This window comes from Delphinapterus leucas, chromosome 1 (assembly GCF_059928025.1).
Source record: "Delphinapterus leucas isolate spDelLeu-1000000601 "Yukka" chromosome 1, BTC_Dleu_Yukka2, whole genome shotgun sequence".
NCBI classification, from domain to species: domain Eukaryota; kingdom Metazoa; phylum Chordata; class Mammalia; order Artiodactyla; family Monodontidae; genus Delphinapterus; species Delphinapterus leucas.
In genome coordinates, this window is record NC_143129.1 from 37,813,138 (window position 1) to 37,835,108 (window position 21,971).

General features: G+C 38.5%; 1 long non-coding RNA gene across 1 annotated transcript in view; it reads left to right on the forward strand.

The window, feature by feature from the left end:
- Positions 1 to 21,971, forward strand: part of LOC149750469 (uncharacterized) — a 75,402-nt gene that overhangs the window by 41,079 nt on the left and 12,352 nt on the right. The window lies entirely within an intron of this gene.

Genomic DNA, 21,971 nt, shown 5'->3' on the forward strand with positions numbered 1-21,971 from the left:
CTGCCTCATAGGGATATAAGGATGTTATAAGGATTAAATGAGATAATGTATATGAAAGTTACTTTGTTAGAGAAACAAAAACTTATAATAGTATTTATGATCACTCTCCTGATTTCACAGATGAGCAGATGAGAAACCTGGAGCCCCAGTGGGTACATAATCACCCAAGGGCATAGATATCAGCTCTTACATCTTCTGCCAACCATCACAAAGATGCTTTTACATATTTTTTTCCCCTTTATGCTGAATGTCCCTCACTGAAAGGTCATAAGGATGACAAAGATGTTTCTGAAAATTAGAAAGGGAGGAGTAAAGCCACTTTTTGTTGAGAAAGAGCGTGCAGATCAGTAAAAACAGCCACAGGGAATATAGGAATGAAAAATTCAGGGTAGAATTTGGCCTACTGGCCCAGATGGGAATAAACTAGTTGAGATGTTTAATGTGAAGCTATAGAAAAGTTAATAGGTTTGTGAACAAATGTTCCAAACTCTCAGCTCAGGGTATGATTTCCCAATTCAAGAAACTTTTCTACCCTGAGGGTAACAAGTTTTACTCAGCTTTTGTGCAAAGAAACTGCCACTATTTCATATTTTCTTTTCTTTTTCTGTTTCCTTAATAAAAGTATTCAGTATTACTTGGTGGAGTTCTGCCCTATTGTTTGATATCATGACACTTTCTTCCAGGCAGTGCAGTGTCCTGTCATTGGGAGCCATTGGTGCTAACCAGAATGGTGTACAGTACCAGGGAGTATGCTAGTATATTGAGTTATATCTCATATTCTTATGTAATTCACAAACCAGCCCTTGAAAAGAACTCAATTTCGGACCTGTGTGATATCATTTGTGGTATACTTAAGCCACACTTTATTTTTAATTTGATATATGCTCATTAAAAAACATTATCTTACTTGCTTTAGGGTCATACAACTAGTAAGTGAAGGAACCAGTCTTCCAAACTCCATTATTTGCATTTTTTAAAATTGTTTAGCGTTTATATGAAGGCAAAAATTAACCTTCCAGCTCTGTTATCAATTTCTGTATCCCAGTGGATATACCAATGTCCTCTGAAGTTGCATAGCTCTTATTTGTCATGATGTGGCAATGTAACAACACCTTGAATTGGATCTATGATGAATTCCCCCACCTTGGTGAATTTCTGAGGGAGCTGTCCAGAGCTGAGTTTGCTATGGAATGGCCACTGAGTGAGGAGGCATGAGAACAGACTTCTAGGGCTTGAATATTTGATTTTATGCATATCCAGTCTTAGCTTCTAGCTGAAGAATCCTAATGTGGAACCCTAGGAGAATTTGCTTTCTGGATTTCAAATACAAAAGTTCAAAGCGGTCAGGTTCTATTTAAAAAGCCCACATGCAAAAGTAAGTGAAGTACCTTGAAATTGCCAGTGAAGAGGTCATCCTGAAATCTACAGAGTAAAAAAATGAGTTTTAGAGGAGGAAAATATGTTTTCAAATAAGGGAATGTATATTATAGCTTTTCAAATTCCATTCATTCAGAGAAAGTGAATAAACAGGGATAAAAGACCTTGAACAAGACTCTTTTTCGTGTCTATTTAAATAAGAACTTTATTCAATTTGTGGTACTATTAAATAGGAATACAATATTAAATAGCTTAAAACTTATAGTGGTATTTCTTATATCCAAATATGTGAAAAGAATTTTATATAATTTATTATGGCTCATTCTGAGGTGGCTCAAATTATGAATTGTGAACACTGTCTAATACTTTTCCCTAAAATATTAATAAATTTATACTTATATATTCTTAAAACTTCAAATATTATATTAAAATAATGTTCATATTATCATTTAAAGATCTAGAATGTAATTTCCCAGTCTTGATTTTAATTCGATTATATGAAAGCTGAAAATATAAGATTGTAACACTTTTTCTTAGATTGTGGTTATTTTTTAAAAAGTCATTCACCTGTTGAATCATTCAGTAGATATATAGTGGCACATTCCAAGCTGTGGTCACGTGGTTCCAGCCTCCATTAGACTTATAGTCTAGTGCAGGAAAGGTTAAGTAAACTGAAGCTTAAAATGCACGATAATAAGTGCTATGATGGGGTTGGTACAGCGTATTATAATCACACACTGCAGGATCCTCTTATTTGAATTTGGTGGGGGGACTGGTCAGAGAGAGTTCCCAGGGAAAGTGATATGGAAGGTGATACCTGAAGTATTAGTAGAATTCAGCCAAGCAAAGAGATGGAGAAGAATCTTTCAGTCACAGTGAGCATAATATGTGAAAGTATGGAGACAAAAGAGGATGTGGTGTTCTTCGAAGAGAAGTTAAATTTAACTAAAAGTTAGAATTCTTAAAAGATAAAACAGGGACTGGGGATAATAAATAAGACTGAGGCAGTAAGCTGAGGTTGTACCATGGAAGCATGAACATCCTTCTAAGAGCATTGGGATTCTGTAGTAAGGTTTTAAATAAGGAAGCTGCCTGGTCAGGTTCACATTTTAGAAAAGTCATTTCAGTGTAAAGAAAAGATCACGGTTAGGTGAGAGCCTAAGTCTAGAGGCTGAGGGACTCTTTTGGAATCTGCTACAGTGGTTCCAGATGATACATGATGCTGGCCTCAACTAGAATAGCACTAAGTGTTGATGGAGAGAAGTAGCTGGAATCATCATTTTTTAGAAGATTAAATTGAGAGGGCTTCACAGCTGTTTGGAAGTAGAGGAGGGTGAGAATATGAGGTCAGGGAAGCTAATTAGATTTCTGGAATCTGCAGCAGTGGTGGCTGGTTCCACTTCCAAAGATAGAAAACACAGAAGTTTGCAAGTGAAGCTAGTGAGATCATTTGGGGACATAGAAAGTTTTATGTTTCTGTAGGACTCTAAATGAAATGGCTAGCAGAAATTTGGGCCTGTGGATTTTGAAGCTCAGGAATGAGATGTGACCTAGAGATATAAAGTTTAGAACTTTTATCAGGTGGATGGTAATTGAGCATTTAGGAATGGATGATATTACCCAAGGAAGATGTTGAAGAGATTCTCAAACTTTGGGGTCAGATGAATTACCCAGGAGGTGTGATAAAATTCAGAATCCTGGGCACCAACTCCAGAGTCTTACTGAGTAGTTATAGGATGTAGCTCACAAATCTACATGCTTGACAAATAGAGTTCCTTACCATGATTTTGATGCAGATGATCCTCTGACCCCACTTTCAAGTAAAAGGAAAAGTGGATCTTGCATAGGAGCCTAAGTAGTATCAGCACATAAAAGATGGACAGAGGAGGAGGAACCCGGAAAGAAGGCTGGTGAAGAAGTAACCATAGGTGTGGAAGGAAAATTAAAAGTATAAAATATCACTAATTACATGGAAAGAGAATCAGTATAAGAGAAGGAATCATCGACAGGGCCAGAAGTGTTGAGACAGGAAGTAAAGATAAAGGCTGGAATACACCTACTACATGTAACAAAAAGGAGGTCATAACAAAGTTGGCAAGAATAGTTTCAGTAGAATAATGTTGGCTGAAGCCAGATTGCAGTGGGTTGAGGGTTGAATATGATATGAGGATGAAGAGACATGAAGCAGAGACAAAATCTTTTAAAAGTAGTTAGAAGGGATGGAGGAGGTTGCTACAGCAGGATATGGGTAGGGGTGAATGTTTTAGGAAGGAAACAGCGTGAGTCAAAGTCTTATCTCACCCTTGGCCTGCTCTTATCTCTAATTTTTTTGGAGCTTTTCGTCTTATCAACTTATGAATGGATATATTATACAATTCAGCAATAAAAAGAATGGGTTGTGTGTTAAGTTTACGTCGAAATTTCTAAGAAACTACCAAATACTTTTCCAAAGAGCTGTTCTATTTTACATTTGGATATTGGGGAGCAAATTAAGGTGCTGCTTTGTGTTTTGTGCATTATGGTTATGCCAAAAAATACTGAAATATGCCTGAATATTAGCCTGACCCCTAGTGGTGGTCCACATCCATGGGGCTAAACGTGGAACTGAGTTTTTTCTACGCTTTCCATCACATGAGCTGCCACTCCACCTCCATCGTTTCTTGCAAACACATAACAGTAGAGAGATGGTGTAAATATGCCCAAACAAATTTAGATGGTGTACTGCGGGGTCCAGTGGGGCAGAAGGAGGGAAGTCCTTACACCCTGCTACCTGCTTGAGATCAATACCTGCTGTCATAGCTTCAGCATCACCACCATCCGGGGGACTTTGAGAAAAATACTGAACTTCATTTAAGCTCAATTTCCTCATATTTACAACGACGATTATAGTAATACCTACCTTAGAGTGATTAAGTGAGGTTAAATGAGATTGTGTATGTAAAGCGCCTAACACAGTTCAGCCCAGAGTTGACATTCACAAAAGAGCAGGTGTTCATATTTCATAATGATAAAAACAATCAATAATGTAGTCAAATCCTACAATGAAATTTTATTCATGGTATTTTTTTTTCTGGTTCTCATTTGCTTGCATTCCATGTTAGTGTTCTCTATTTCAACTGGAACCTCTTTAAATTTAGGACTGGGTTTTATTTGATAAAGATAAAAGCCACAACCATACCAACAATAACATCCTCTATTATTTTAGAGTAACTATATATCAAGACATTGCTAAAATATTTCTTATGTAAAATTTAATGCTGAAACAGTTTTATGAGGTAGGCAAAGATCTCAGATGGTCTATGTTAAAGATTTTCATCTGTATCTTTTTCACCCAGACCTCACATCTTGACTCCTTGATGTGCTGGCCCTGCCAGTGGCAATGATAATATCAGTTACATATGGTTGATACAAGAAATACAAAGATTATGTACAAAGTATTGATATTGATACTGATATTGATAAAGCTAGCTTTCTTCTCTTTGAGCTTTTCCATTCTGGAAAGCTAGCTCTCACCGAGAAAAAAAGCTACCTCTTATTTAACCCTTGAGAAACAAAAACAGAATGAACAAAAATCTATTTGCTTCTTTTATTACCCCAACGATACTAGGGCTGACTGTTGTTATTTTTAATTATTATGTTTCCAGGTATTTTTCCCCCGCACTCAACCGACTGATTAATAACCACATAATTTCTCTTTAACAATGACTTCTTCAGCTTATGTCAGAACAAGTAATGAACATCCAGAACTATAAAGGACAAACCAGAACATTAATCCTTATGTCCCTTATTCATTGGCCAACAAACTTACTAGGCCTCTTACTGAACTCATTTGCGCCCCTACGCAACTTTCAATAACCTTAGGCACAGTGGTCCCTTTATGAGCAGGCACTGTGATCACTGGCTTCTGCCATAAAGCAAAAGCATCTGTAGGCCGCTTTCTATCACCCGGGGCACCAATCCCTCTTATCCCTATGCTAGTAATTATTGAAGCTATTAGCTTATTTATCCAACCAATAGCCCTAGCCCTATGACTAACAGACAGTATCACAGCCGGTCACCTGTTAATTCACCTAATCAGAGGAGCATCCCTTTCCCTATTAAGCATGAATCCTCCCACAACCCTCATTATATTTATTAGTCTTGTTCTTCTCACTTTTCTCGAATATGCAGTAGCCCTTATTCAAGCTTACGTGCTCACCCTGTGAGTGAGCCTCTACCTACACAATGACACCTAATGACTCACCAAACCCATGCGTATCATATAGTAAATCCTCGTCCCTGACCTCTTACAGGAGCCCTCTTAGTCCTTCTCTTAACATCCCATCTAGTCATATGATTCCATTTTAACTCAACTTTTTTATTATCCTCGGCTGATTAACTAGTATGTTAACAATATGTCAATGACGATGAGACATCACCAGGGAAAGCACTTTTCAAGGCCATCACACACCAGTTTCATTCAAAAAGGATGTTGATATGGCATAATTCTGTTTATTATTTCAGAGGTTCTCTTTTTTATAGGCTTCTTCTGAGGTTTTCATCACTCAAGTCTTGCCCTTACACTTGAACTAGGTGGTTGCTAACCACCAACAGGCATTCACCCCCTAAATCCATTAGAAGTACCACTTTTCAACACCTGTCTTACTGGCCTCTGGAGTACCTATTACCCAAGCTCACGACAGCTTGATAGAAGGAAATTGTAAGCATATTCCTCAAGCTCTTTTTATTACAATCTCCCTAGTTTACTTTACACTACTGCAAGCCTCAGAATATTATGAAACAGCTTTTACAATCTCAGATGGAGTACACAGGTCAACAGTCTTCATAACCAAAGGTTTCCATGGCCTACACGTGATCATTGGCTCTACTTTTCCTCATTGTCTGCTGCCTGTGCCAACTACAGTTTCAAATCATTTCAGATTTGAAGCCACTGCCTGATACACTTTGTAGACATAGTATGGCTGTTTCTATACATCCCCATTTATTGATGAGGGTCTATTCTGTTTTTTCTTTTATTGGGGTAGAGTTGTTTTACAATGTTGTGTTAGTTTCTACTGTACAGTGAAATGGAGTTGAGGGTGTGTTCTTTTAGTATCAATTAGTTGTCTTCCAGTCAATTAGTACAATCTGAAAAGAATAATAAACCTTATAGCATTAACCACAAACATAGTACTAGCTTTACTACTTGTACTTAGCGAATTCTGACTTCCCCTACTAAAGACAGACACAGAAGAATCAAGTCCTTACAAATGTGGATTTGACCCCATAGGATTTTCCATAAAGATTTTCCTGGTAGCCGTTACATTTCTCCCCTTGACCGAGAGAAATTGCCCCCCTTCGGCCCCTGCCCTGAGCAGTCCAAACTAGCAACCTAAAAACAATACTCATTATAGCACTAATCCTGATCTCACTACTAGCAGTAAGTATAGCCTGTGAGTGAACTCAAAAGGGATCAGAATGACACAAATATGATAATTAGTTTAAATGAAAACAAATGATTTTGTCTCGTTAAACTATGATTAAATTCATAATTACTGAGTATCTTTTGTCTACATAAATATTATTCCAGCATTCACAGTTTCCCTTATAGGGCTATTAATTTATTGATCTCACTTAATATCTTCTCTGCTATGTCAGGAAGAAATAATATTATCATTATTCATTATAGCAACCCTAATAATTCTAAATGTCCATTTCACTCTAGCTAGCATAATACTCGTCATCTGACTAATATTCATAACCTGAAAAGCTGCGCTAGGTTATCCCTGCTAGGAATATTATCAAACACCTATGGCATTGATTGCATCGAAATACAAACCTTCTCCAGTGTTAAAAATTACTGTTCTAACTATTATATTCATGCCACTAACATGTTTATCAAAAAGCAATATAATTTGAATTCACACCACAACCTACAGCATACTAATTAGTTTTGTTAGTCTTTACCTTTCTAACAGCAGCCTTAACTTTAATCTTCTCTGACCCTCTGTCAGCACCTTTACCAACTCGAACGGCATGACTCTTACCACTAACACTCAGAGCTAGGCAATTCCAGCTACCTAAAGAATCACTGGCTTGGGAAAAAAGCAAACAAACTGTCTATTACTATATTAATCATACTACATATATTCTTAATCTTAACATTCAAGGCCATGGAAATGATTCCATTCTACAGCTGATTTGAAGCAACACAAGTCCCAACATTAGTTATTATTACTTGATGAGGAAACCAAACAGGACGGCTTAATGCAGGACTCTACTTTTTTATTTTACTCACTAGTGGCATCCCTTCCACTTCTAGTTGCACTAATGTCTATCCAAAATACTACAGGCTCGCTAAACTTTTTAACAATGCAGTACTGAGCCCAAACAATATCTAACTTTTGATCCCATATTTTCACACGATTAGTGTGTAAAGTGGCTTTTATAGTAAAAATACCCCTTTATGGGTTACACCTATGATGTCAATAATGCACGTAGAAGCCCTTATCGCCTGATCTATGATTCTTGCAGCCCTACAACGCAAACATGGTGGCTACGAATCACAATAATCCTGAAACCCATAGCAAAGTATGTAGGGTACCCATTCCTTATATTGTCCTTCTAAGGAGTAATTATAATGAGCTCAATCTGCTTGCACCAAACAGACTTAAAATAGCTCATCACATGCGCCTCCGTTAAGCACGTGTCACTTGTCATAGTAGCTCTTCTTACCCAAACACCTTCAAGTTCCATAGGAACTAGGGCCCTAATAATCACCCACAGCCTCACATCGTCTATATTATTTTGCCTGGCAAATTCAAATTATCAGCGTGTTCATAGCTGAAACATAATTTTAGTCCGTGGTCTACAAACATTTCTTCCACTAATGGCAACATGATGACTACTAGTAAATCTTACAGACCTAGCCCTGCCCCCAACAATCAACTTAATCAGAGAACTATTTGTAGTAATATCTTTCTTCTAGTCCAATATCACCATTATCCTCACAGGGGCTAAGACAGTATTACCGCCCTATACACTCTCTCTGTATTAATCATAACACAACGAGGTAAATATATGTATCATACCAACAATATCAAACCACCATTTACATGAGAAAACACCCTCATAACTCTTGACCTATTACCCCTTCTGCTCCTATAACTCAACCCAAAATTATTTGGGGACCTAGGTACTGTAATAGAGTTTAACAAAAACATTAGGCTGTGAAGTAAAAGAAGCTTAAATCTCCTTTTTACTGAAAAGCTTAGCCTTTTCTCGGGTGAGCCTCCTCACTCTGGAAAGCTAGCTCTTACCCAAAGCCAGCTACCGCTTATTTACCCCTGAGAAACAAAAACAGAATGAGCGAAAATCTGTTTGCCTCTTTCATTTCCGCAAAGATAATAGGGCGCCTGTTGTTATTTTATTTTATTTTTTAAAATTAATTAATTTAGCTATTTATCTTTGGCTGCGTTGGGTCTGAGTTGCTGCGCGCAGGCTTTCTCTAGTTGTGGCGAGCCAGGGTTACTCTTCGTTGCGGTGCGTGGGCTTCTCATTGCGGTGGCTTCTCTTGTTGTGGAGCACGGGCTTCAGGCTTGTGGGCTTCAGTAGTTGTGGCTCGCGGGCTCTAGAGCGCAGGCTCAGTAGTTGTGGTGTACGGGCTTAGTTGCTCTGCAACATGTGGGATCTTCCCGGACCAGGGCTCGAACCCCTGTCCCCTGCATTGGCAGGTGGATTCTTAACCACTGCACCACCAGGGAAGTCTTGTTATTGTTTTAGTTATTCTGTTTCTGAGCATTTTATTCACATCCAACCAACTCAGCTACCTCCTCAATGAGGAGAAATGTGGGCATCTGTGACCTCCTCAGACTCAGTATCTCACGAACATTTGTTACTCTGGAGAAGAGAAGACACAACACCAGGAATGGCCAGTACCTGATGATTATTCCAATCAGCCATTTGGCAATTTAAGATAGTGGCATTCTTTTTCCCACCCCACCCTAAGCACATTTATTTCCTTTTTTTTCACTGTAATAGCTGAGTTTCACCCTAAAATAGTCAAAGGATTCTATTCACATTTTGTCCTTGTAGATTAATGATAGTGTTAAGACACACAGTTCCTTCATGGAAAATAAGAAAGCGTCTTCTTGGCCACATGTGATTAGCACCATCCAGACTTCTGCCTCACATGCCTGGTGAGGCGTGCATTCTCTTCAGTATCCAGTTGTTTTTCAAGAGAGATGTGTAAATTAAAGTAGTGACAACGATGTTAACATATGTGTTAGGCAACAAAATAGATGGCGCTGATGCAGATGGTGTTACAAGTTGTATTTTCAACTTGGGTCTGCATTTGGAAAATATTTCTACTATTTCCTTCCTTCAATGTCATCAATTTTAATGGCTTCTATTCCATCTAATTTTTAAGCTGTAAATATATTCTAGTATTTGAAAAGGAAATCAAAACGATCCTTTGTAACAGAGGCTGAACCTAGTTTGTTTTCTCAGCAAAATTAGCCTTCAGTTTATATGTATCTAAATGCTGGATTATGAGTTCCCAAATCCATAATTTATCCTAGAATTCTTCAGTTAATAAAAACCGATGTGAGAATAAGTTTGTCTCATGTGATTATTAAAAAGCCTCTGAGCAAGCATTTAAATATTAGGAGATTTCATATAAAAAATCTTCCTTTGGGCTTCTCTGACAAATCAATGATTTCGAAATGCTTTCAGAGACCTGAGTAGGACCTGGACAAGTCATACGCACTAACACTCTCCTATCAGCCTGAGAGCCCCTGGACAGTTTTGACTTTTGCTTAATATCAGTGGATATTTAGTCTACTGAAATATTTTAATACATCTTTCCCTGTAGAAATTTGAACCTAAATTTAAAAGGGCTTTTCTAATGCAGTTCAAGCCAACAGGTATAATTCATTTTAAAGGTAATTTTTAGGACTAGCTTCAAAGTGTCTAGGCAAACATTTATTTAATTTCCTATGTTTCTGTAGAAATGATAATACCTAACAAATATTACTTACTCTTTGTCACATGCTGTGGTTTACATATCTCATATTTTAATTCTTACAACAAGCCGTAAGGTAGGTGCTAAATGCTATTATTAGTTTAACAAGGACAACCTGAACCTTCAAGAGGTATGTACGTTGCCCAAGGTCGCAAAGCTTGCAAGAGGTTGAGCTGGGAAAATCTTTTCTCTAAAAGTCATGTTCTTAACCACTCACTGTCTTACTCTGACATATATGTTCTAAACTAGTTTCAAATGTATCTTTAAAAATAATTTAAATATGGATACTTTAAAACACATAAATATATAAATAGGGATATTTATATAAAGAAACATTTATCCTCGTTCTGAAGTAAAGGCTCCAGATACTCTCTGCTCCCTATGCCCCCTTTTAGGTCACAAAGGGACCTCTTTTTATGCATTGTCCACCAAAGGGGTCAGGGTTTGAATTCTCCCCTAGTCTTTTCCTTTTTTCCCTGTTGTAAATGAATTACGTATATGCCCTGAAGTAATTAGCAAAGACGCTGTTGTTCAGGTGAATTTTAAACTAATTAATCTGACCTAATTCCTGTCAAGAATAATTAGGAGAAAATATGTCCTCCCTGAGCAGCTCTTTCAAGCTAAGATGCTAAAGCACGATGTCTCCTGTGTGTGCACTGCATGTGCACTGCGTGTGCACTGTGCTAAAAGCGAGAGGGCTATTTACTTAATGGTTTTAGAGGAAATGCTAAAATGATACCTCTTCAATTGCCACCTGGGCATCAGCTCTTCAGTTTCTATATCTGAATAAAAACAAGAAGCTGAACTAACGACAGGGATTCTGACATGAGTGATATCAGTGACTCCTTAAGACATTGTGGTTTGCAATTAAAACTTAAAAACTAATCCCTCCTCTTCCAAAAGGCTTTTGAATGAAGTCGCATGCCCCATTTCACAGCCTGTTAATTTTCTTATCATAAGAGCTATTCAACTGTCTTCTAACCCTCTCTCCCATCCCCTACCTGTCCTTTTTTAAATGTTTAGCATCCTTAGTAATCTAATTAACTGGTGAAATTTCTCATGTAACAACCAAGTCCTAAGCGGTATGTTTCGAGAAAGATATTTTAGGAAAAATCAATAAGCAAGCTTTACCCACAGATGCAGTTTGTCAAGAAGGGGAGATAATCTCTGGTTGCAATGACGGCAGGTTTGAATATGATGACGTTTGCTGTCCATGATTGTCTGGAGCCCTAACCACTGCTCTGTCATTGTATAGCAACCTCTCTGCATGCCCTCTAACCTTGCCTTCTAATATATTAAGGGGCTTGTGGAAGAGGAGACCACTGGAGAACTTATATCTCACATCGCCACGCAGTTCAGAGTTAATAATTTCCTTATTAAACCTATGAACCCTTCACGTTTTGTAGTCCTGCCTGCCCAACCCCCTTCTAAGTTAGTTTCTAGGCAAACCAATAAACATTGAATTACATTAAGCTCCTTATTTCAAGGCTGCCGTTCAGGATTTTGCTGCATATTTGTTGGCTCATTTATGGAGACTGCAGCATAATATTCATTAATTCTGTTTAATCTTCAGTACTTCAGTGATTTGATTCTCAACCACATTACCTATGCCAGTTTGTCCATGTTTAAACCACCCCAGTGCTGTGATGCTGTTCTATATGTTGATTACCCAAAGGTTCTGTGAGCTCTAGTCTGGAATCACAGAGGCAGATTATCCACCATTTCCAGTTCTTGGTGATCACTCAGCACTTGAAGGTAACCTATTAGAAAATTAAAAATTTCAGCATCTGTCTTGAATGGCCAACATATCTGTAGCTGAATTTTAATAAGAAAGAACGTGCAGTTTAGGAATAGTCTGAAAAGGTAATAAGCATTTGCAAAAAGAAGGACATTGTTTGCTTTGACAAATTAAGGTTTTGATGTGAAAAAGAGGTTCTTGGAAATATCCCTTTATTGATATGGATCAAGGAATTGAGGTTTTAATTTCAAACTTACCCAGCACTATGTGAGAATGAATATTAATCTTCCAGCAGAACTGTTCTCTGTTTTGAATGTTGAATGTTTTGAGACATTCTCTAAAACACTCTTGCAAGTACTCTCTCGCTCTCTCTTTCTCTTTCTCTTTGTGTGTGTGTATGTGTGTGTGTACATCTACGTCTTCACAACCAAACAAAAACATAAATTAAATGTTTACTCTCTAGTTTCATAACATAAAGTAATCACTGATATTGGTCACACTGAAGGGTGGCTTGGAAAGGAGAGAAGTGAAATCCTTTCAAATGCCGATTCAATATCTTTCCTTCACCTGCTTTCTGGTGGGGAAGGGTGTATAAGGCTGGGTGAAAAAAGTCAATTGAGTAGTTTTTGCAGGCTCAACCAAACTGTAATAGTTAATAATAGTTTTACTGGCAGGGTCTGGAACGGTGGTGCTCCTGTGTGTCGCTGGTGATGGAGGCTCTGCCAGGATTTCTCATTGTGCCCCCATCACTAGTGACACAGGAGCACCACTGTTCCAGACCCTGCCAGTAAAGCTACTACCCATCACTGAGAATTTGCGTGCATCTGTTCTAACAGCTAGTATTACTTTTCACTTCTAAAAGTACCGTGAGCCCTGTGATAGGATAACTTGAATCAGTAGAACCACAGAACACTCTTCACTGCCCGCTGTGTGCCACATAGTACTGCAGATTCCAAGGATTCTACAGTCATTAAAACAAGAAAGGGCCCTACCTCCATTCAGTTGTTAAAGTAGCAGGGAAAACAGACATAAACTATTGCAATGAGTCTATTAGTTATGCACATGTAAAGAAAGGCAAAATAGAAATTCAATGACTGTGGAACACACAGTAAGATCTAAACTACTCTAGCAATGATGAATATATTTTTTTATTTATTAATGCTTATTTCCAAATGTTAGTTTGTACAAACATAAATCTGGATTTCATGTTACACCGAGGGAACTGTGTACAGAGTAGGCTAGTAGACTCAGTAGGTTAAACTGTTTCTTTCTTTTATATATATATAAATATATATATATGTATATTTATGTATTTATGTATGTATGTATGTGTGGCTGCGTTGGGTCTTCCTTGCTACGCACAGGCTTTCTCTAGTTGCAGCGAGCAGGGGCTACTCTTCATTGCGGTGTGCGTGCTTCTCATTGCGGTGGCTTCTCTTGTTGTGCAGCACGGGCTCTAGGTGCACGGGCTTCAGTAGTTGTGGCTCACGGGCTCTAGGGCGCAGGCTCGGTAGTTGTGGTGCATGGGCTTAGTTGCTTCGCGGCATGTGGGATCTTCCTGGACCAGGGATGGAACCCATGTCCCCTGCACTAGCAGGCAGATTCTTAACTGCTATGCCACCAGGGAAGTCCCTAAACTGTTTCTTAAAATAGGTGTTTTTTTTTTTCCTTTGAGCTATCAGGGTATTCAGAAAACATTTCACCTAATCCTTCTCCAGGTAAGGAGAAATGTCTTATCCAAACTAATAATACCATCTTTTTAAATGAATGGAATATTTAGTGTATGCTAGGAACTATGTTATTCTCTACTTTTAACCAATTTTTATGGTGAAATTTAGTATCCTTAAGGATGAGTCTATAATAAAAGATATGTAGGTCACTGATTTATCAAAAAAAAAAAAGAAAAAAGAAAAAAGACACGTATGTAATGCCACTCAGGTCAAGAAATGGATAATTGCTTGCTTCCCAGATTTGCTGAGCAGCCCAGCCCACTTCTGACTCCATTCCTTGCCCCCTCCCTACTGCCCTTCTTCTGAGGGTCATGATTATAATTTAGCTTTTCTTTATAGTTTTACACATTCACATGCATTCAGAAATGATGTTTTTAGGGCTTCCCTGGTGGCGCAGTGGCTGGGGGTCCGTCTGCTGATGCAGGGGGCGCAGGTTCGTGCCCCGGTCCGGGGGGATCCCGCGTGCCGCAGAGCGGCTGGGCCCGTGAGCCGTGGCCGCTGAGCCTGCGCGTCCAGAGCCTGTGCTCCGTGGCGGGAGAGGCCGCGGCGGTGAGAGGCCCGCGTACCGCAAAAACAAACAAAAAAAATAATGATGTTTTTAAATGTACTTTTAACTTCAGATAAACTGATTTGTAGTAGTGTGTATGCCTTTATGTCTATCTTCTTTCACACAACTCAACATTTGTGATAGTAATTCATGTTCTTTTTTGTAGCATTACCTTGGTCATTTTCATTCTATTGTATGAATGTATCACAATTTATTCTACTGTAAGTATTCTAAAATTAATCCATTTTAGAATAAATGGCATTTGTTCGTCTGACTGATATGAATAGCATAACTCTAAATAGTCTTGTGCTTGTTTCTTGGAACACATGTGCATATATTTCTATCTCCTAATTCTCAAAATTTGGTGTTATGCTATATCCCACACTCATGTTTCTGTGGAATTCAAAGATATATTCTTATGAAAGAAAGTTGGAAAGGAAGGACAGGCTGAGGTAACATAATAGAACCAGATGTACTGAATTGGTTGCCTGATTGCAGTCTCACAGATTTTTGTTTCAGTATCTAATGGGTTAAGCTGAGTTCCTTCACGTGTCACTGAAACAAATGAATAGAAGAAGTAAATGATCAGTGTCATCTTTATCGTTACTAATTCTTTGTTTAACCTTTGGTAATATGGGTGAGATGCAATGCCTTCCTGCTCTTATGCTTGGTTCAACCATTTTTATTGCATTATTTCTGTTCTTTTGTCTAGCTAAGTTTTTCCCATCACAGAATATGCTGTTCCCTTTGCCTGAAATATGTTCTTATTGTAAAACTTTGGTCGCATGACTAACTCCTTTTGTTATTGAGGTAAAGCTGACGTACAGTGTTAGTTGCAAGTGTATGACCTAATAGTTCAGTATTTGTATACACCACTAAGTGATCACTATAATAAGTCTAGTTACCCTCTGTCACCTTACACAGTTACAAACAATTTTTTTTTCTTGTGATAAGAACTTCTAAGATTTACTATCTTAGCTTCTTTCAAATATGGAACTCCTCCCTTCCTTCTCAGGATCATTTCATCTGAACTCGGAAATCTTCTTTGATAGTCCTACTGCCCCCAGTCACACTCTATTACATTTACCCCTTATAATTGCTGTTAGTTAATTCATCTCTTTAATGGTTATCTTGTTTATAGTTTATTCTTTTTTCTGGTCCCTCCTTTCCCTGCCTTCCAGAAATATAAGCACCAGGAATCTCATTTCTTTTGTAGAACAAGTTAGCTACAGTATGTGGAACAATACCAGTTCATAATAGGTGCTCAATAAATGTCTAATGAATAAATGGAAGAAAGGAAGGTAGAGGTTTGGAAGGAGGCCAAGCAGTAAAGAGACTATTTGCATGTTTCAAAAATGCTATAATTCTTCATGACAGGTGTAAAAGAGGAGATTTGTGGATTCAGATCTTATAAGGAGACTAAGCAATCAAAGATACCAAACCATTGAAGGTTAGAAAGAAGCAGGGAGCTCAGTGTTTCCACACAGTGAGGCAGGCTGAAAGCAATAAGGGAAACCAAAAGCCCAGGACGGTGTGTGACTGTCATTCCAATGTTCTATATATCTCTTTGCCAAGCTATACATACATGAATTCCTAACAGTCTGACTAATGTTCATCTCAAAGAAAGAATCTGAGTCAAAGTGACCTCAGGGTTACTAGCCATGGAGACAGAGGAGGGAGAGTGTGGTCATTAGATGCTGTTGTCAAAGAACAAAGGAGGGACAAAAAATAGAAGTTTGGTGCTCTCCCACATTGATTTGGAGGAAATTGGCCAACATCCAATGTGAGCAAGGCAGTTGGGTAACCCTGGGAGAATGAGTCGTCTTGGCAGGCTCTGCAGAAGTGCCTGCTTGTGTCAATCATCACTGTAATGACAGATACCAAGGGTCAATATTTACAAGGGTCCACTAGGATGAGTAGTAAGATGAGTCTAGGAGTGGTCCCCAGGAAATCACAGAGCAGTGAGGCTCATAGAAGAGATATAAATTCCAGGAGTTGACCAAACTGTTAGCTATAAAGGAAATGTATATTTAACACATGAAGAAAAGAGAGCCAAGTACTACTGTAGGCAGATCCAATAGGAATGTAATATAATACTTGTGGTTACAGACAGGGAAAATGTTTAAATATCTGTAGTGTCAAACTGCCATATATTAACCCTTTAGTCAAACACGGTTTCTACCCATTTAGGCTATTTTCCTTCCCTGCCAAAGATGGCAACTTTCATTTTACCATGTTAGTGAGTAAGGGAAATGACTCATTTTACAGACAACTTGGCAAGACTATAAGTAAGAAAAGGAGGGCATGAACTGTGTCCTGTAGGTAACAAAATGCTTTTCTAAAGTCATTGCTGGGGAAATAGTAAAACATTACAACCCAGGAAGTCCAGGTAAATTATATGAGAGAGTAGTCAGTAGATGTCACAGGGGAAAAATACAAGCATTTCTGAGAGGAAAAGTAAAAGGCTTTGACGTGATGTCTCTGACACCTAAGTGGAGCAGAGAATCTGAGGCAGAGATCCATGCCTCTCATTTGTGAGAGCTCGAATAGGGAGGGTTGTGCTGAGTAATTTTGCTTGGCAATGAAATTAATACCTCCCTCCTCTTCCCCTCCCCCCCAAAAAAGCAAAATTAAACTAGGTAGCAGAGGTAGATCATCTCCCTCCTAAAGCCAACTCAGCATTCCACAGCATTTATACATCAAATTCCAAGAACTAGGCTATAAAATGTGGAGTTCATTTTGCCACCTTGCAAAAGGAGCTTCAGCTTCTCATTTCTCTTACCTTGTGCTGAGGAGGCCTTGAATGGGTCGTTCCTGAGGACCAAAGAGACCCAAAGAGTGATAATGGCATCCCAACCTTGATCTCTGTCTCCACTAAGAACTGCCAAGCCCTGTGGGCCTTGAGGAATTTTCTGTTTCTCCCCCAATCTCTAGGAACAAAGGTGTGACTGACTCTTTCAACTGAGTGACTCTCAAGGATCTGTAGAGAATGAACTCTTTCATTAAAGTAGCACAGGAAATCCCAATGCTAAGAGGAGAAGCCAGTCTCAGTACAACCCTATGAAACATCTTATTTTCTAGTCTAGGGGTAAGGCAATGAAAATTCTCAGTTCCTGCCTCATTTAGAGGTAGTACAGGTCAGGACTTCCCTGGTGGTGCAGTGGTTAAGAATCCGCCTACGCATGCAGGGGACATGGATTCCATCCCTGGTCCGGGAAGATCCCACATGTCGCAGAGCAACTAAGCCCGTGCACCACAACTATGGAGCCTGTGCTCTAGAGCCCATGAGCCACAACTACTGAGCCCACGTGCCACAACTGCTGAAGCCCACATACCTACAGCCCATGCTTCTCAACAAGAAAAGCCACTGCAATGAGGAGCCCATGCACTGCAAGGCAGAGTAACTCCCACTCGCCCCAACTAGGGAAAGCCCGCCCGCATCAACGAAGACCCAACACAGTCAAAAATAAATAAAATAAATTTCAAAAAATGTTAAGGGTGAAGGGTTTTTTTTTTTTAAAAAAAAAAAAAGGTAGTACAGGTCAGAGAATAATTGAATTTCAGAGCTGAAACGGATATTTCTGACTACCTACTGTAATCACCTCACCTTCCTGTTAAGGATATTACCAGGAAGGAGAAGTGACTTATACAGTTCATCCCATCATGGGTTTATGTAATGTCTATTTACATAGCACCAAACATACTTTTACCAGGCACTTCATTATTGGTTTAACGGATAAAATATGACTAAGACTTGATTCTTGCCCTCAGGAACTTGCTATCAATTGGGCAGTTAAGATGAGTAAACCGAGAAAGGCATTGCCGTAGTACAAAAGAGGACAGTGTACACAGTGGTTAAGAGTACAGGCTGTGGGTTGAAGCTATCTGAGTTCAAACACAATACCACTGCTCACACGTTGGATGGCCTTGGGCAACTGAGTTCACTTTACTATGCTTCAATTTCCTTTTCCATGAAATGTTGATAACATTAGCATTTATCTTATAGGGTTACTTGATGATTAAGTGAGAAAATATATACTCAATGCTTAGTAAAATATTTAGTAGTAGTAATCGATCAATAAATGTATTATTATCAGTAGTAGGTGCAATAGAGTAGGAACATCATCATTATTATTAGATTCCAGGTGTGGTAGTTTAAAAAGAAAGCTTCCCAGCAGTGGGATTAATAGTCCATGATTATATTAAGGTTTAGGAAGAGTGTTCTGGCAAAAGGGGTTAAATTATTTTCTGGTTTCCTGGACTTTGACTTTGTGGAGGCTTCTGAATGTCAAGGTTTTGGCTAGAGCTGTAACTGAATTGCAAACATAATTCTCATGCTCGTGATGATCCTGGGTTTATATGCCATGTGTTCCAGAAAATGGCAGTGAAGTTTATGAGGAAGAAACAGCTCTTTCTCTTTCATACAAAGGTGAAGTTTCAGTTGGAAGTGTAGCTTCCTAGGGTGTTTGTTCTTACCCCACTGACCCAAACAGAGTGAACTATATGACAACAGGGTGTATATCACAGTATGTCATAGAGATGTAAGTTGGTAACATTTTGTATCTTCCACTGTAGGCTGTAAGTATTCTGAGGTCTGGGATGTAGCAGTTATCTATTGCTGAGTAACAAACCACTCCAAAACTTAGTGACTGTTTTAGTGACTAAAACAACAGGAGTTATGGAATTTGCATTTCAGGCAGGGCTCTGTGGGGATGACTTGTTCTGCTCCATGCTTGACTTGAGGCTGAGATCCACTTTCTAGATGGCTCACTCATGTGGCTGGCAAGGTGGTGATGGCTTTTGGTAGTGAACTCAATCAAAACTGGAGTACTCATTTCTTGCTGGCTGCTTATTTGGGTTTCCTTACAGCATGGCTACCACCTCAGAGCAGTCAGACTACTTACATGGTAACTTATTGCCACTTGTGAGTGTCACAGAAGTACCAGGCAGAGACTGTGTGGCTTTGTAAATCTAGCTTCAGGAGTCAAATAATGTTACTTCTGCCATAGTTGCAAGTGCATCCACATTCAGGGGGAAAGAACATAGGCCCTCATCCCTCTATGGTGGAAATGTCAAAGTTACATGGTGAGAAGTACATGTGGGTATGACTCTGTTGAGAAACACAATCTGCCAAAAATGCCACTTCCGTTTTGCCCACCAGAGTGTCCAGAACAGTGGTGACACAACACGGGTACTTAATAAATATAGCTCTGAATGAATTATAGCACTGAATACCTTGAGTGAATGAAAATAAATGAATAATTTACTATTGTTACCCCAGTTCCTGACCCTTTCTGAATGACACGGATATTAGTATCAAACTTGGCTCCTGGCTTGAAATTTTGCTCTTTAATCTGGGCACTTACTTATGTATGTCTATAGTTGATGTTGGAGTCTTAAACTCCTTTGGGGAATAAGGAAATGATTACAAAGACAGAGCGGTAGTGCCTTTGAAGAAAAGTAATTTGAATAAGTGAGGTAGAATTTGGTTGTAAAGATTTATCAAGTCGTCAAAGAGAGGAAAATAGTTCTGAAGGAGGAAAATAATTGATGATGAACCAGCGTGGTTGTGATGAAGGAAACAATATGATGACAAGAGATCGGGCAGCTTCTAGGGGAACAGCAGCCAAAAGAATCATCGGCAAAACTCTGTTTAATTAATGAACGGCAGAAGAAGAGGGTGCTCTAAAAAGATTAGAGATGGCACTTGAGGCTGTGCCTCCTGGGAAATATTGGATGACTGAAGTACTTCTGTGTGTGATGTGATTAAAATAATCAACTAGAATGTTGAACATTGAATCATGAATTTAAAAGATTTTGTCTGCCTGTGTAAAGCAAACATAAGACAGTCATTTTTGATTAATCTTGGGGAATAGGGAAGACCACCAATATAATGGTTGTTTCCAGAAGCCATAGTGGAAATGTCTTATTCTTTGTCCATAGCAACCTGATATATTATTGTCCATCAAGATTTTAACTCTGTGCCCTTATTATAAAATATATTTGGAGCTGACAGTTGCAACTTGAACTGTGTAACTTAGGATAAAAGGTACAGATTGTAAATTTCTCCTCTGTATCATCCATGATTATTTTTATTTTTTTAATGAAAATGAAAGAGTGTGTAATCTTGTTAGTAAGTGCAACTCCTCAAACTTCAGAACAGAAAAAAAAATAGAATTTTGTTGATTATGTCACTCTTGATCATTTTGCCATTGTCAAGTGTTTCTTGGATTCTTCCAGAATGTTGACATTTACCCAACTTTGATTGAAGTTAAGGGAAAACTGTATTCCCTTTTCATTTGCTTTTTATCATCCTTTTCTAAAATTTTGTTATAGGAAAAGAGGCACACAGGGATTTAGCTATAAGGCTTCTGAGTGTTATGAATTAACAAGAGAGCAGTATTATTCCCATATCTCTGATTCCTACTGTCGTGGTGGGAATGACCAATAATTACGTTTTTTTTCTTATTTCACTGTACTACAATAAATGCATGTTGCAGCTGAACGGGTTTGACAGAAAACATACTTCAAGTATGTGACTACATTTACAGTTATTTACATATTAATGGTATAGGATTTGGACATCATAATGTCATCACTGGCTTTAAAAAACACTTAGAATATTCTTTTAATTAAGTTTAGATTTGCTATGAGAGTTTGAAAATATAATTTGTGCCGAATTCTAAACCTGAGTAGTCAAAGACATTATTTAAAAGTTCTCATAAACTTTAAATTATGCTTCAGTTGATGTTTCTTGCTAAGCAGAACATTAATTTGGTTTTGCTGTATATAAATATATCAAAATTAAAAAGTAAATATTTTCATCGGCTCTTTAGACACTCGGATTAAGGTATCTGAAGCAGGCTGGTCAGGAACCTTTGACCTAGTAGTGGAGTTTACAGATATGGCAAACCCCTACGGCAGATTAAAACATTGCATACAAAGACACCAGCTAGGTCTTCAAAACACACCAAACGTCACTGCATAGTTTGTTAAGGTGATCATATAAGAGGGAGAAAAAATTCAGCTGGGGCTTTGGCTACAGAGTGAGACACTGCCGCCCCAAGCTACAGTACTTCCACTTCTTTGTTCTCACTAGTTCCTCACTTCCCACCAGCACCTTTCAGTAGAGTCCTAATCGCCACCTATAATTAGATTTTTATTTGTGCCTTAACATGCTTAACGTCCGCCTCCCTCAGACAGGGGATACCCTTGATGGAAAGACTATGGGTAATTTGTGTTTCCCTCTGAATCCCTGATACTTAGTATAGGACATCACATATAGTAGGCACTTCAGTTAATTTTTATTAAATGTTAAAAGATGCCATTTTGGGAAAGAGATTTCTCATTTAACCTTAATCAGAGCAGCATCAGGATTGGTCCCAGGCATAGACTTTAGAGCCTCAGTTTACATTCATATATATGTGAAATCATCAGCGCTGCCTTCTCTCAGGCAACAGAGTCACATGCGTTTAATTCAGGATCTGTTTTCTTTTTTTTTTTTTAACATCTTTATTGGAGCATAATTGCTTTACAATGGTGTGTTAGTTTCCGCTTTACAAAAAAATGAATCAGTTA